The 15,872-nt window shown below is 35.8% G+C and overlaps 1 pseudogene; it reads right to left on the bottom strand.

Moving 5' to 3' along the window:
* Positions 1-4,180: 4,180 nt before the first annotated feature.
* LOC134501844 (small ribosomal subunit protein eS12-like) lies at positions 4,181-4,620 on the bottom strand (annotated as a pseudogene).
* Positions 4,621-15,872: the final 11,252 nt, after the last annotated feature.

Genomic DNA, 15,872 nt, shown 5'->3' on the forward strand with positions numbered 1-15,872 from the left:
ACAGAAGGTCGTGGAGAATGACAGGGCTAAGATCCTGTGGGACTTCCATATCCAGATGGACAGACAGGTACTGGCCAATTAACCAGACACTGCGGTAGTAGACAAGGACCAGAAGACAGTGGTGGTGATAGATGTAGTGGTGCCAAGTGACAGCAACATCAGGAAGAAGGAGTATGAGAAGCTGGAGAATAGCAGGGTCTGAAAGAAGAACTAGAGAGAAAGTGGAAAGTGAAGGCCAAAGTGGTCCAAGTGGTGAAAGGAGCACTTGGGGTTGTGACTCCTAAGCTGGGAGAGTGGCTCCAACAGATCCCAGGAACAACATCAGAGGTCTCTGTCCAGAAGAGGGCAGTGCTAGAAACAGCTAAGATATTGTGCAGAACCCTCTGGTAGAGGACCCAAGATTGTGGAAGACACATACCACCCTTAGCGGTGAGAAGGAAATTTGTACATATATAAATGCTTAATATATATTAAATACATATGCTTAAATTTGATTAAACATCTATTATGTTTGTAAGTAAAATTATGGAATAATTTAGTCCTATAGTATGAATCATTTTTTAAAACATCCTCAGTCGCCCCCTAGTTTCCCGCCTGGCCAACAATTGTGCCAGATGAGACAATATGGTGGAGCTCAGGGTATTTTCCCTGCAGATTTCAGATAAACTGATGCTGACATCTTTTTTCCCCCGGTCTTCCTGTCATAAAGAATGCATTCACATTAGTAATCTATAGAAACATTCAGCCATCATTTCTGTAGTTTCATCAGTTTGTCTTTGTTAGTGATATAGCAGAACAACAACAGCTGGGTGATGCTAATAGATTCCTCATGTAAAAATGCTTATGGTCTTGGGCAAACAGAAAACAAACAAACAAACTTAGCCTGGAAGGTTGAGTGGAATGCTGGCTTAATCCAAAAAGCAAATGCTTTTCAGTAAGAATTTAACCATTTTCTGAATGAGGTTGAAAATGTCATGTAAGGAATCATAGGCAATGGTCAAACTTAATGCAGATGCAGCTTGATTCACTGGTTCCAGGTTCAATTATCAGTATCTCAAAATAGGACTGAAAAAGATTCCCTTTCTCAAAAAAAGGCCAGAGAGTTACTCTCAGTTCATATGTATGATTCATAAAAGACAGCATGGAACTTTTAGTCATTAAATATTTAGTTGTACTTGGTAATTAAAACTGTTCAACTTTTTATTGTACTCAGTACAATAGAATAAGTCACCAGTACAGATCATTCTACTAATAATGGCAATGCACCAATTCTTAAGCAATAGTCATAATCTTAAACAATAACTTGAAGAACCTCAGTTTCATGCTTATCCCCCTAGAATAGGCTGTATTGTCTAAGGAGATGGAGGTGCTCATTAACCACTCATTCTCTTTTACTGATGTAATTTTTGTCCAAGCTAAAATGAAGAGTCATGCTTCAGTCAATCATAATACATAATAACAATTGCCCTTATTGTTAAATAATGTCCTTACTTCAGGAATAGCTGAATTCTCAAAGCACATAAGACTATATTCAATCTCTGCTTACTTTAGGTAAAAGAAAAAATTACCTAACTGCAGATTGGAGATGGTGGTAGGAGGAACATGCTACTGAAAGATTTCCAGCATCAGAAAACCAAATGTATCATAATCTTTCTCTTTTTTTACATCCTGTAAAATTTTATATTTCACTCTTGGTTTTTTTCCCTTGCCATATAAACATTGATAATTTTCTTTCCCCCACTGTTTAAAGGTACATTATTTTTCAGTATAAGTATGTCTGAAACAAAACTACATCAGTCTGGGTGATACTTTCATTTTTATCACTGATTTTCTACCAAGCAATGATAATTTCAACTTTTCCCAATTTAACAGGTCTTTCTTAATTTCATTCCACAGTTTAACATAATGAATTCTGGTACAACATAACAATTCATATTAGTCATCATGTGGTGAAGGGGAAACACCAGCCTTCTCCTTAGTAATTCACAGCTCCTGGCTGTAAGCGCCTGCAGGCTCAGGGCTGACTAAGCTTAAAAGTCACTCTGTCCAAAGGGCAGGTGTGGGGGGTTGAAGAAATAAGTTTGTAGGTACCAGAGAATGATGACAAAGAAGCCTGCAGAAGAAGTGCTGGAAATTCCCTTTATCAAGGTCTATTTATCAAGGACTCCCCACACATCTATGCTGCTCTTTGGGACCCAGCTCATTTTCAAGCACTATATAGAGCTGAAATTCCTTACATGAGGACAGGAAAGGGCCAGAGTCTTCACAAGTCAGGATTTGCCTGTTTGCTGAGGTTGGAATGCCTATTGAGTCTGCTGGTGCAAAGGAAGATAGCAAGCCTCAAACTGCTGCTGTCTTTCCATTTTTCTCCCTTGGTTTGATATTTATTTTGAGAATTATTTTTGAGTTCTTTGATTGGACTGCTGACACTCCAGAGAGACTGCTTGTTTTCAACCCCTGATCCTGAATGCTTAAGAGACTGGGACAAATAAACAGTTTTTTCTACATCTTTGGATTCTGGTATTTGTTTGCTGTTACTCATGAGTCAGCTCTCCACCTCTCTGTCTACAAGAGATTTTGCTACACATAGTAATACCTACCTGACCTTTGCTGCATGTTCTTTAGTTTGGATAAAGGAATGGATATTGTTAAGAAATAAGAGAATGTTGGACTAGGAAGGTCATAATTTGAGATTTGGATAGAATGGTTTTTATAGTGTGATAACATGAAAGTAAATGTAAAATTTAAGAATTATTTCCTGAGAGATATGTTAAGAATAGGGAATAAATATAAGCCCTGATTCTGCCCAAATATATTGACATTGACTGAAGAAGCTTTCTACAGAAGAGAAACAGCAGATAAGGAATGATAGTTAATGTATAAGGATTTATTGATACACCATAAGGAAGAGATTAAGATGAAGACAAGGGAACAATTAGTAACAGAAGGATATGTTTTTCAGTGGTTTTCTTATAATCAGATGAAAGTGGTTTAATATGGATAATTGAGAAGAACAAAACTGAATTTGAAATAGTTATGTACAAATTATGATCATATAGCTAAAATGTACAAATTGTAATTGTTTGCAAAAAGTTGGAAAAGCAATGAAATACCTATAATGGAAGACTGTATTATAAAATTAACTGAAACTTCAGATACAGCAAAACTAACCAGTTTGGTCAGAGAAAACTATAAAGACTTTTTGAAAGACTGGAAGTCTTATATGGACTTCTTGTTGAAAGAAGAACAAACCAAATTGATGATTCAGGATTTGGTGATTAAAAAGGGAAGAAGAGGTTGGGGAAAAAGTTTAAGATAATTACTTGACAGTAAATATCTTTTTTTCCTGTTCCTTATTTTCTATCTTTGTTCTTGTTTTGTGTATTTTATTACATATTAATATATTAATATACAATATATTGATAAAGATGTGTTACCAACTTTCTTCAGTGATTTCTCACTCATGCCCTGTGTGCTTACTCAGCTGTTATTTCTACTGGATAATGGGAAAACTCTTGCAGGCAGAGCAGAGAGGAAATATATGTATGCATTAGAGTTCCTATGCTAACAAAATATCTAATTGGATTGAATGCTTACATTTTGAATGATTATAGTCATAATCTGTATTTTTTGTGTGGGGGAGAAATTAGTGTTATATTTCTTCTACTTAACAGGAGTCAAATACTTGACAGTATAAGACGGAGGTCCAATATTTGTTATAACTTTGAAAACTGGGTTGCTTTTTTTTCCCCCTTCAGATCATCAAATCAAGATTCACAGCAAGCCCAAATATCTTGCTGAAAGTAATGTGTCACCAATTACTTTTTAACCAAACTTCTTAAAATAATGAGAACACAGTGTGACATTTCAGGGAAAGAACAACTATACTTGTCTATTTAATTATCCCGTCTCAACTCTGTAGCTTTTCTTTTCTTCTTTCTTTCTCTAGTCAGAGAAATGGTGGATTGCATCAATAAAGAGTAAGCTTTCAATTATGCCATAAAGTGTTCCAGGTGCTTCAATAGCATAGAAAGCACTTTTTCAGTAGCTTAAAGGTTTGCTGTTTTGACAGGAAGTATAATTTATTTATATCCTGTTGTTGGTATTATGTATTTTTATTTATATGCCAAGGGAGCACTTAGGCAGTTAACAATACTCAGCTCAAATGTATTTAATTTGTTCATTTTTTGCATTTCAAGTATTCTTTGATGACATCTTTGAGATTCTTTGCCATAGTCTTTAACAACCACACAACTGCAACCCACAACTTTACGAAGTTTCCTTCCTTGTAAATCTTGCAGAGACCTACCCGCTCACCAAGCTGCTTGTTACCATAAACGTTTATCAGATTGATTTGATGCTCAGCACAAAGAGCTTCAACCAGCTTTAAATATATAGGTTCATCACAATTGGATGCAAGAACACAAAGATGGGCTTGGCATTTGTCTAAGGCTTTGGCAGCTTCACGAATTCCATGAGCTAATCCATCATGGATAAGTGCAGTTTTCAACACTTCTTGAAGGGTGTTGTTGATATTCATTATACCTCCAGCAGTTGTGCCTTCCTTGGCCATGGTTGGTGGTGATGCTTCCATCTTGAGTTCCTTACAGGTTCCATGAGTCACTGATGAAAAGAGTTAACAATAGCCACAATAACAGTTAAGTTTTGATTGGTTTTATTATATTTTAACACGAAGTGAAAAGGTGTGACTAAAGAGGAAGGTTTTAATAGAGCAGGGAATGAGCAGAGTCAATAGTTTTGTGTGGAAACCTGCCCTCCCAATTCCTTTTGTTTTTAAGTTTTTCTTGTTCACATAGCATTTAAATATTTCTTTGGATGGTGTTTTTGACCCTACCATATCATCATTAGGTAGCTGTTAGCATGGTTGTCATTTCTATTGCATTTCTACCTTACCTTCCTGCTTGCCCATCCATACTGTAATGACCAGAAAAAGTCTTGGGAAAAAAAAATATCCCATGTTGAAATGGAGAAACCTGATGAAGTCTCCCATTGCCAAAAATAATAATTTACAATAGGAAGCAAGACACTTGTAGAGCCCTTGATCACGTTGCAATGGAAGTACAAGAACACTTAATCATAAAAAGTTCACCAACATGTTCTAGGGGAAAACATGAAGGCAAGAACTTGGAATAACAAAAGTGTGGGGAGAAAGACAGGAAGTCCTTCAAACCACATCAAAGAACCATTTGTGATCTTTGTTTATGCAACAAAAAACAGTAAATATACTAAACATATATGTACATTTTTTTTTAAAACTTCTATTTTATCTGTTAATTATTCATGTTCTATTTTCATTTTTAGCTTGAAGGGTGCTGATGCTAGCATTCCCTGCTATGCTTAAGTACCCTTTGAACACAGCTCTGCCAAATTAAACTCTCACTTTCTATTTTAAAAAAATCTATAGCAGAAAGTTTTTAATCTTCAGTGTAGGCTTAGTAATAGGAAGTCAAAGTTTAAATTAAGGTGGTATCAGCTTATGACATAAAGCCTGAGAACATCATTGACAATTTCAGGATACAAAAAACATCCTTACTGAGCCACTCAAATTCACATTAAATAGTCCCAATTACAGTTGAGCCTTATGTGCTGCATTTAACCCTGAAAACCATTTGGTAATCTGTCAGCCCTTCCAGGTAAACCTCTCTGGAACAACAAAATAGCAAGAACAAGTGGTGGTTCATTAGTGCTACCAGTTCTGCTCAACTTGCAATTTATCGAAGAGGCATCTAGGCTGAACTTTGGCGAAGTCATTAAAAGCATTGGGCTAAAAACCAGAAGACTGTGAGTGCAAGTCTCACCTGAGGCACAAAGCCAGCTAGGTGACCTTGGGCCAGTCACTCTCAGCCCTAGGAAGGAGGCAATGACAAACCACGTCTGAAAAAAGATTATGAAGAAAACTGCAGGGACATGAAATCACTAGGAGTCAAGATTAACTTGAAGGCTCAAAGCAGATGAAAAACATAAAGCTGAATTTAGTAACAGGTCCTTAAGGTGGAGCAGGATGTATCACATAAAGATGTTTTAAGTAATTATATGAAGCTGCTTCACCAAATATTGCAGCCTTGTTCCTCCCAGCTATTTCTGATTATCAAAATGGAAAAAAAAAAAAAAACCTGCCTCGTTTCTCTTCATTTCTGACACTTCCTCTGGAAGTTCCAAAAGTTTGAATAGGTTTCTGCACATGGACAGAAACCTCTTACTAAACTGCAGTCAGTTGCATGTGTTCATTAACTTGCATGGATAATGATATTTTTATAAGTTAGGCCTTCACAGTGATATCTGACCAAGCTTAAAAAGCCATTTATTCACCCTGTATTTGCCTGCCTTATGCATATTCATAATAGGACGCCAGTCTACAAATTTGAATTATAAAAATTCAAGAGGAAATGAAAGCATCTTTTTCATATATAGCTATTGTTTGGTTGATACAATCAACTGACTGCCCTTTCCACTGACAATAGCCTATTGTGTTGTCACTGTTCCTGATTTTTTTTTAATTGGAATGTTGAAATTCATTTCACACCTAATTCATAATTTGGCTGCTTCTTGATAATCCTTTTGATTTTTTTTCTCTGTTTTATAATTTTTGGCTGACTTTTTTTGATAAGGGTGACACCATGTTATCTTTCCTAATTGCTCCCAGCCTCTGTAACATTCTGCTTATGTGTTTATAAAATATGCCACTCACTTTGAATTTGGAGAACAGTTTGTGTACCACTTGATGCATTTTATATGTGTTCTCTGTAGAACAAGACCATATAATTAGGCTCTCTCTATTATATCTGGCTGATTCCCAGAGGCCCCTATTTTCCTGCATGCATGATACTACCAAAGGTTTTCTCAAATAATTTGCCAAGCACAATCCATGACCAATTGTAATGGTATATGGGAAAGACCACGGGAGACGGGGCAAAGAGATGTTGCCTAGGGAGTGGTCACATAAGAGAGGGCATAGTCCACAGCTGGATAGTAGGTGGTGCAAGAGGCTCAGAGGAGACCCTAGTTCCTCAGGCTGTAAAGGAGATGGTGGAAGAACTGTACTTTCAGAGTTAAAGATTCTGTTAATGTAGTATTACAATAAGGTAGAATTAGCTCATATGGTCGTGTTTCCTGTCTGGTCTACCTAGTAAGGCTGACACCAATGAGCCAGTTAAACTCTTTACAACTGCAGGCCTATATATAATAATGGAATTGGGTTGGACCCAAATTTAGTCATGCTGAAGCTAGTCATGATTATCTTAAGTCTTATTGTTTTTAATGGTTCTATTCATAAGTCTAACTCTGCCTTTAATACTTTCCATGTGACATATGTACTTATGCTATAATTTAAATAAATACAAATATATAGATTTGCCAGTTTCAGACAAACAGAAAATACAAAATGTTTAAGTTTTGAATCGTTTTTTTCTTTGAGACCATTTATTAAAAATGTATCTAAAATAATTGTCATTTGCATTTTTGTTTGAACAAAGTTAAATGAGTTATGCAGCTGCCAAATCTCATGCATTAACTGAAAAAATAGGTCCTAATGTATTCAGTAGCATTTACTGCTAGATAAGTATGGGACTGTTATCTTTAATTTATCTGCATTAAAGCTGATGTATTTCAGTGAAGTTTCTTTTGTAATCTTCAGAAACCAAATAATAATTGAAAAGTATATACAAAGTTTATACAAATATACAAAAATCATCCCAATTTGCAATGAAATTATATATATTCCCCAAAGTAGCAGGACTTTTTAGTTTTAAACACATCTCTCCTCCCTGCCCCCTCACTTCCATAGTACATTGTAACATAAGTTACATTACATACAATTACACACACACATACAGAGACAGACACACTTTTTGTAAAGATCTTTGCTCCCCCTCCCCAATAAAAAGGGCATTTGTTAAAAATGTAGCTCAAATAATTACTCAGTGTTGTGAACCAAGGGTTGTTTAAAGTGTCTCAGAGACCAAACCTTATTTATGGGTTCTTCAATCTAGAAGTTCTCATTTGTTGAGAAAATAAAAATTTTAGAAGTCTACACTTGCCAGACGAAAGAACTCCTGTAACGACTATAATAAGTAGAACTGTACAATAGATTTAGTTCATACTATTTTATCATTATTTTCTTGATGCTTGTTTAGGGACAGCAGGAGAAGATATGCCAGGTTGAGAAACTTTGCTATTCCCTTTGTCTCATGGATTCTCATTATAAAATCAATAGAAATAAAGCACTGAGATCAGGAGAGCTGTGAAAACCATTAAAATGGTCATTTAAGTCTCTATCTTTCTTCCTAAGAGATTCAGAGTGTTCTGTCCATAGTGTATATGTACAACAGCTATTTCACCAAATTGGACAAATAAACTGTAGTAGCTTCAAATCTCTCTTATTATTAATATTGATGGTTATATAAATACATTTGCATGTAGAGGCCTTGCTGGCTTAAATAAGTGTACATAGGTATCAGAATTTAGATCTTCAGGGAGCCTGTAACTCTACTCAGCTATGAAGGTCACATAATGACTTTGGGCAAGCCACTATTTGTCTCTTAGGATTGTTAATCACAGTATTGTTACAATGATAACATTATGGGGGGAAAGGATATTGTGTGTATTGTTTTTGTTCCTGAAGGAAAGGTAGAATAGAAATAAAACAATAAAAATTACAAAAAAAAAAAAAATCCCATGTGTGCATTTAATGATAAATTCAACGGGGAGAAAAATTAAGAATGTCCTTTGCACCATTTTCAATTGTCTTTTCCTATGTATTCTGTGATGACAAAATTGCTAAAATATTTCCTCCACAATAAGATGAAATGTCACCATCTTTCCTAATTCTTAGGGACTCAAAGACTTTTGGGTTAGCCTTTCAAGTTGATTCAGGACTTCAGCAATTCTGACTACATTGTTACCCCTATGCCATGCTTCCAGAGCAGCCTGTCCCAACCTGGCTTTTTCCAAATGGGTTAGGACTGTAACTACAGACTGTAAGATTATAATTCCATGTTAGCAGTTCTGTCCTGCTTGCTGAGAATTCAGTGAAATACATTCCAATGTATATGGAGGGCAGAGATTTTGGAAAACTTATCCTAGAGCTGAAAACTCAAACTTATTTCCTCTCTTCTTATTACGGGTAAAGTCTCTAAGTCTTATCTTTAATTCCAGATTGAATAGTGTCATGTTTCTTTTTTAACTTCAGGGATAAGACTGTGGATTCAAATCCCACTGAAGGATTGAGCATTGAACATCTAATATGGAGGATGCCTATGCCTGAAGAGTCTCAATAAGAATAAAAGGATGAAAATAGTCATGTAGCCCCTCCTACTAGTCAGTAGCTAATATAACATCTCTGGGATAATTCCCAGAAACATAATTTTCCTATGGATCAACATTTTGTACATTATGTGTTTTGGTTTTGGTTTCCTCCCAAAATGAGCACCATATTTCAATATTTCTGCATTTATGATATGAGACTAATTGATTCTCCTGAAGTGACAGCCAACAGAGATCATATTGGTAGGTAATGCTAACTATCATCACCAATTTGAAGTAAGGAAGAATGCCCTATAAAATATTCAGCCAAAACATATGACTTAGTATTATCTCATAAAAGGCAATGTGAAAACAGACAACATATTGATATAACAGCTAAAATCATATGGCATTTGTAAATCCAGGCCAGGAAAAGCTGGTACATAGAACAAACAAATGAATTGCTTGTTGTTTCTTTGCTTGTTTGCTTTACAGGCTTGGCTTTGCATGTTGGCTTTGTATGTTGGTTTGTTTTACAGGCTTGGCTTTGCAGGGTCCAAAATCAACACATAGCACCCCACAGCAATTGTTAGAGACTTAGAATTAACCACCATGTCCTCCATTTATTCTTCTTCCGTTGCCTGAACAGTGCCAGGCAACAGGAGGGGGATCTGCCATTTACATTTCTGACAGTATTTTAAAGATATGTTACATGGACAACGTGAGAAAATAAAAATATGCTTTACAACTGCCCAGTCTTGACTGGAAGCTTCAGAGTATGAATCAGCAAGCTTTTCTTGGCCCTGGGCACAAAACATAAGCTTGTGTGATAACACAGACACATATATATAAAATCTCACAAAAACATGTTTCACCATGTGATTTCTCAAGGTCACAGAATATTGTTTTTAACAGCAGCTTGTATTAAACGATGACTAATTTTATGTCCATGTTTTAGTGTAGCACTGCAAGTCTGAAGACACATTGCAACAGACTGGAAGAGGAAGGACTTAGGAGAAAAGTAGGGAAAGACACAAATGGAAGGCTGAGAGAGTGCTATGCCCTAAACTGTTATGTAACGAATAGTTTTAAGTTACAGCTTACTCTGAAGTCTCTGCTAAGAAAAACATAACAATGACTATTAGTTCAATAGCAATCAAGTTCAGCTTGAAAGAGAAATCACTACTTATGCTGTCACAGGTTCACAACTAAACAGAATAACTTAGAGTCTTCATGATTTACACAACTGCAGCAGTTCTAAAATAATATGTTAATTCCTTTAGCAAGATCACTATCTGAAGGTTATTCTATCAATTTTATATCAAGAGTAATATGATTCTTGCTGCTTGATTCATTTTAATTAAAGTGCACTTTCCAGAAGCACATTGCCCCAAACTAATTATTGTGGGCATAAATCTAGCAAAACATACTTATGGAATGATTATAACAACAGTCCAAATCTGGCGTGATTTCCAAGGTTCATGAGATTATACACAGGCTTAGTTTTAAGAATGGCATTATTTTAAATAGAGAGTGGATGGGTGTAAACTGAACAAATAAAATAAATACAATGAAATTCTGATGTTCTTGGGTAAGACTGTATGGAGTTTTGGTGTTTTCATAAGGTCTGGACTGTTTTTTTGTAAGGAGTGCAGGAATCTTTTGAGGGTGTGTCAGAAATCTGTTGTTTTGCCATTTCCTGTTTAAAAATGATGTCAGCTGTAACTAAAACCATTAGGAACATTAATGGTATTGCTTCCAGCTAGCATCATTTTAAATTGTACTGTTGCTACAATTACAACCCTTACAAATAGACAGATACCAAATATTTTCCAAAAACTGCAATCCCAGTTCACTTAAAAAAAAAAAAACTTTCTATCATATGTGATAGAGTTCCACATATACAGTTTCGACTAAGGATTTGTGGATAGCTGGCTGTATTGAGCATGTTTTGCCTTAAGTTAATGTTAAAAAAAATAAAGGAAAAAAAACTGAAGTTCTGATAAATCTAGGGATTTCATGGTCACACTAACATTATTTGATTATTTATAGGAGGCTCTTAATGTCTTAATTGTATTTCACTCCAAAAACGTAATAGATGTATGATTGATTGATTATATTTGCATGATATTAATTCCCAAATGCACTGAGAGGCTAACAATCAGAAACTGTCCTGTCCCAGCCCAAATCACACGCAGTACACCAGGGAGGCAGTTGCAAACTTTACTGAGGAACTTGAGAGGTAAACAAACAGGTGGCAAGGAAGAGTGAGTGCAATTGCACTTGCAAACCTTACTGAGGAACTTGTGAGGTAAATGAACAGGCAGCAAGGAAGTGTGAGTGCAAATGCACATACTCTACAGAAACAAGCCCAAAAGTCCTATGAGCTTGCCTTAAAGGAGTTTCATGTTCAAAACAAGATTAGTCAAGTGAGTCCAAGGGTCCAGAGTTAAGTCATGAGGTTTCCGATCAGGAGTCAAGGGACAAGGAATCCAGTAAGCAGATGGTTGTCTCCAATGACCGGTCTGAGCTCCCTTTTTATAGAGGCAGTACTGGATGGAACCTGTTTAGGAGGGTGGGGCTGCTTTCTCGTGTGTAGCTTCTATGACCTTCACTGTTACTCTCTCCATTCTGCTCTCCTTGTTCTCGGGCTGGGCTGGGATGGCAACCCCACATCCTCATCCCTGCTGAGCAGTGACACCTGACCCTGCTGCTCATTGGCCAGCCCCACCTCTTCTGCCTGCCCAGATGGACCTTTGTCCATCGCCCCTGTTGCTGCCTTCACACCCTCCGAAGCTGTCCCCAGGCCTGGCTGCTCTTCCTCAACAGAAACATCATGAAAAGAATCCCTCAGTAAAAATAAACCCACCCCAAAATATAATAATAAAAATCTCAACACCATTATAAGGGATGAGAAAAACATACAAAGACATGTGTTCATCTATGTATGCCAACATTCAAAGCATGCCTTACTCCTGGACTAGATGGTGAAATGTATATTTAAATTATTGATTTAAAGCTCAGTAGATAACTGAGTTTTACTGTAAGCTTATCAAACATGCACAAAACATACCATTAATTGGATGATATTAAATGGTTAAATTAAATACAATTAGAATAGTCCTAGGAGACCAAATACCAGGGATATGTTATTATAATTACTCTGTAACCAGAATTATTGCTGGATTTATGCCAACAGTTATTAGGTCTGGAGTCATGATTCTGAAGACTGGACTTCAATTAAACTAATCAAGCACCAAGGATCATATTATCCTTGATATAAGTAGTTAGAATAACCTTCAGAATGTAATTAACTCTTATTTTAAAACTGCTGCAATTGTGTAAATCTTATAGGCTCCATTTACCACCTGTTTAGCTATGAATTTGGTGGCAATCTCATTGGCCATTCTTAGGCTTATGAAGAGTTACAATAAATTCTAACTGGTAGTCCTAGCCATGCTGGCTGGGGCCGATGGGAAGCGAAATCCAAATGTCTGGGGAATACCTACCATAAAGGTAATACAACAATTATTATTTTTGGCATTGAGCCAGCATGAGATTGCCTGATTCAAGTCCCCATTTGATGATTGAGCTCCTGAAGTGACTATCTCTCAGTCCTACCTCCTTCACAGAATTGGTGTTGTGCAGTTAAAAGTAGGGAAGACCCATGTAAGCTGCCTTGGACTCTCATAGAAAATGGTAAGGTATAAATACAAACAATACAGAATGAATTTATTAAAAATGACCCTGAATTTGATCATAATTATTCACAGTGTTTTAGGATTAATCAAGTTTATATAATTGCAATATTTGTCCACCTGTTAAGACTTGATATTTCTATATTTCTTTTTCTCCCCCTCCTTTTTCTTGGTATCCTATTCAAACCAAGATTGTCATCAACTATGAGTTAATTAAAACAAAAATTACTTCAAGGGCAACCTCTACAAAATGGAGTCTCTTCTTAAGGAGACTGGTTGCTTTACTTGGTATTAGAAAAAGATGGTAATTAGTGGCAACTAACAACAACAACAACAAAACCCATACATTTTCTAAAATATCTGCAGGGAAAAGGTTAATTTTCTAAAAGAATGGCTGCTGCCTTACTGTAAACCAGATGTGGTGGAAAGGATCAGAACAGCTAATTGGAGATGGTTGAATGTCTAGGGACTTATGTAACATACAAATGTAACTTTTTTTATAACTGAAGGCTAATTATCTTTAGTTACTAGGATTTGGACAGGTGGCATTCCAAGTCACATGGAAACAACATGAACAACTGGGAAAACAATTTCATTTAGTCAGTGCTACACGTTATCTGCAGGCTTCTAGTAATTTTGTGATTCACCTATAAACTCCACTGTCAGCACATAATATACCAATGATTTGTGATATTTAAACAAATGAAAATAACTTTTCACTGTTTTTAACTATATGGATTTTTTTTAGAAATTATTGAAATCTTTGAAAACTTTACATTCAGTTGCATTCAATTTCTCTGGGGTTGCAGGAGATACTTCTTATGCCCTATATATACAAGTTGTCATATCATATAATAAGTGCACAGCAGTTTTTCCATACCATATCAAATTGTACCAAACTTTGGACAGAATATTGAAATTACAAATTCTTGACCCATCTGTCCTCATTCTTGACCCATTTTTTCCCCTCAAAAAGGGATTTCCTTGCCAATATTTCTTTATCACGGGAATCTTCATGTTTAGACCTGACACATCTCGTTTTGAATGAGGGACAGGCAGGAGGCCTATTTATATCTGACATGGGCTCCATGCTGGGAACTGTCATACATATTTATGGAATGGAAGTTATAGCTTATCCATCTACTGTAGAAACAATGTGAAAGGCATATTTAAATAATATAAGACTGTAGAGAGAATGTAGGCATTTAATAAAAGTAACACCATAAAACAATAAAGACAATTCAAATAACACAGATTTGTTCTGAACTCCCAGTCTCCATTTTCTGAAACATTTCTTTTTCCTGTGAAATCAAGAGGTGTTTTTTATCACTGTCAAAGGGAATGAAAGAAGTTGGTGAAACTGCCACACAAATACACACAGGTGACAGAAATCCCTAATATGTTGGGACTGATAGATTTTTTTTTCTTTTTAATTTGAGAGTTTATAAAGGGCAGGCTAAAAAAATGGTTTCTGAGATGAACATGACCAGTCACAGAACCCAAATTACCCAAAGCTGAATTATTGAGGTTACTTTCTACCATCTTCAGAAGCTTTTCTACCATTACAGCTTATATTTATCCATCCTTTTTTTTTGGGGGGGGGGGGGAGATGAAAACAGTTCCAAAGATAGGACTGGGTTCAGCCACTTAGTGTTTTAGTTTTAGTTTCTAAGAATTCCCCTGGGTGTATATGAGAGTCATTATTAGAAATTAAGATGTTAATAGATAATATCACTTTGCTCTCCACCATGATAATTTCCAGAAAATATGAATGACTTCTGGATTCATACTCAGAATCTATATATGATTTCATAAAGAAGTGGGAAGTAGGATTGCAAGCTTAGTAAATTGCCTCATATGAACTTCCCTATTTTTTGTTGGCACCATGAATAAAAATTACTCCTAAGTTATAAATAATAAATTACTTGTACAGTACCAAGTTGGTAGTCAGATTAACTGATTAGATCTAGTTTCTGATGGATGAACACACTAAAATTTACTAACTGACCAGTTGGTTATATTTATTCCATGTGGAAAAAGTAGTATAGGATTATAGATCCTTTTGGCAGGCTATGATTATCCTATGATTTTATATGATTTTCTCATGTTATGAATATGCCTCATTTAATGACAATATTTCGTGTTAATTAAGGATTAATTAATTTTATTTTGTAATGTTTTGTTTTCTGCAACTGTGCCTTTTTTTTTCTTTCAAAGTAGTAACTCATTATGTCCTTTTGGTTGGAGTTGTAGTTCCAGAAACAAGGACACTTTCAGCTTTTATCATACCAACCAATAAAGGTATTAGGACCACAGAGAGGAAAGATGGAACTTCCTATCTTGTTTCTTTTTGTATCTGCTCTGCCTTCATCTGATTGGATAACTGATACTTTTATGTCTTCCCTTGAACTTGCTTCCTATGAAGAAAATAGCACATTTTGTTTTAACTTCTCCCTTCTCCTATCACATAACAGAAAATTCATAGGTGGTTTTCTGTTATTATTATTATTATTATTATTATTATTATTATTATTATTAATTGTACTCTTAATAGATCTGTTTTTGACCCTCCCCCCAATCAACCCCCCCCCCCCATACACAGACATGGGAAGTTGAAGGATGTTAACCAAGGTTACCTCAACATTTTCCCTGCATTTTCCAAATGCATTTGCAGTTTGGAGGGGTGAAAAATCCACCCAGAAATTGTACTGTGATGTGTCTATTCATTTATCTTGATAGATTGATTAGCATGGCTGCAGACTTTGTGGATGGCAAAATCATGACTTTGATAATTCAAAATACTAAATAAACAATGCAGAACTGACTTTCAAATTAAATGACTTTGTCTGCCCCTCTTTTTTCCACCTGTATTAGGGAACTTGCAATATGAACTGCATTATTTACTATTTCATG

Source organism: Candoia aspera, chromosome 8 (genome assembly GCF_035149785.1).
Source record: "Candoia aspera isolate rCanAsp1 chromosome 8, rCanAsp1.hap2, whole genome shotgun sequence".
NCBI classification, from domain to species: domain Eukaryota; kingdom Metazoa; phylum Chordata; class Lepidosauria; order Squamata; family Boidae; genus Candoia; species Candoia aspera.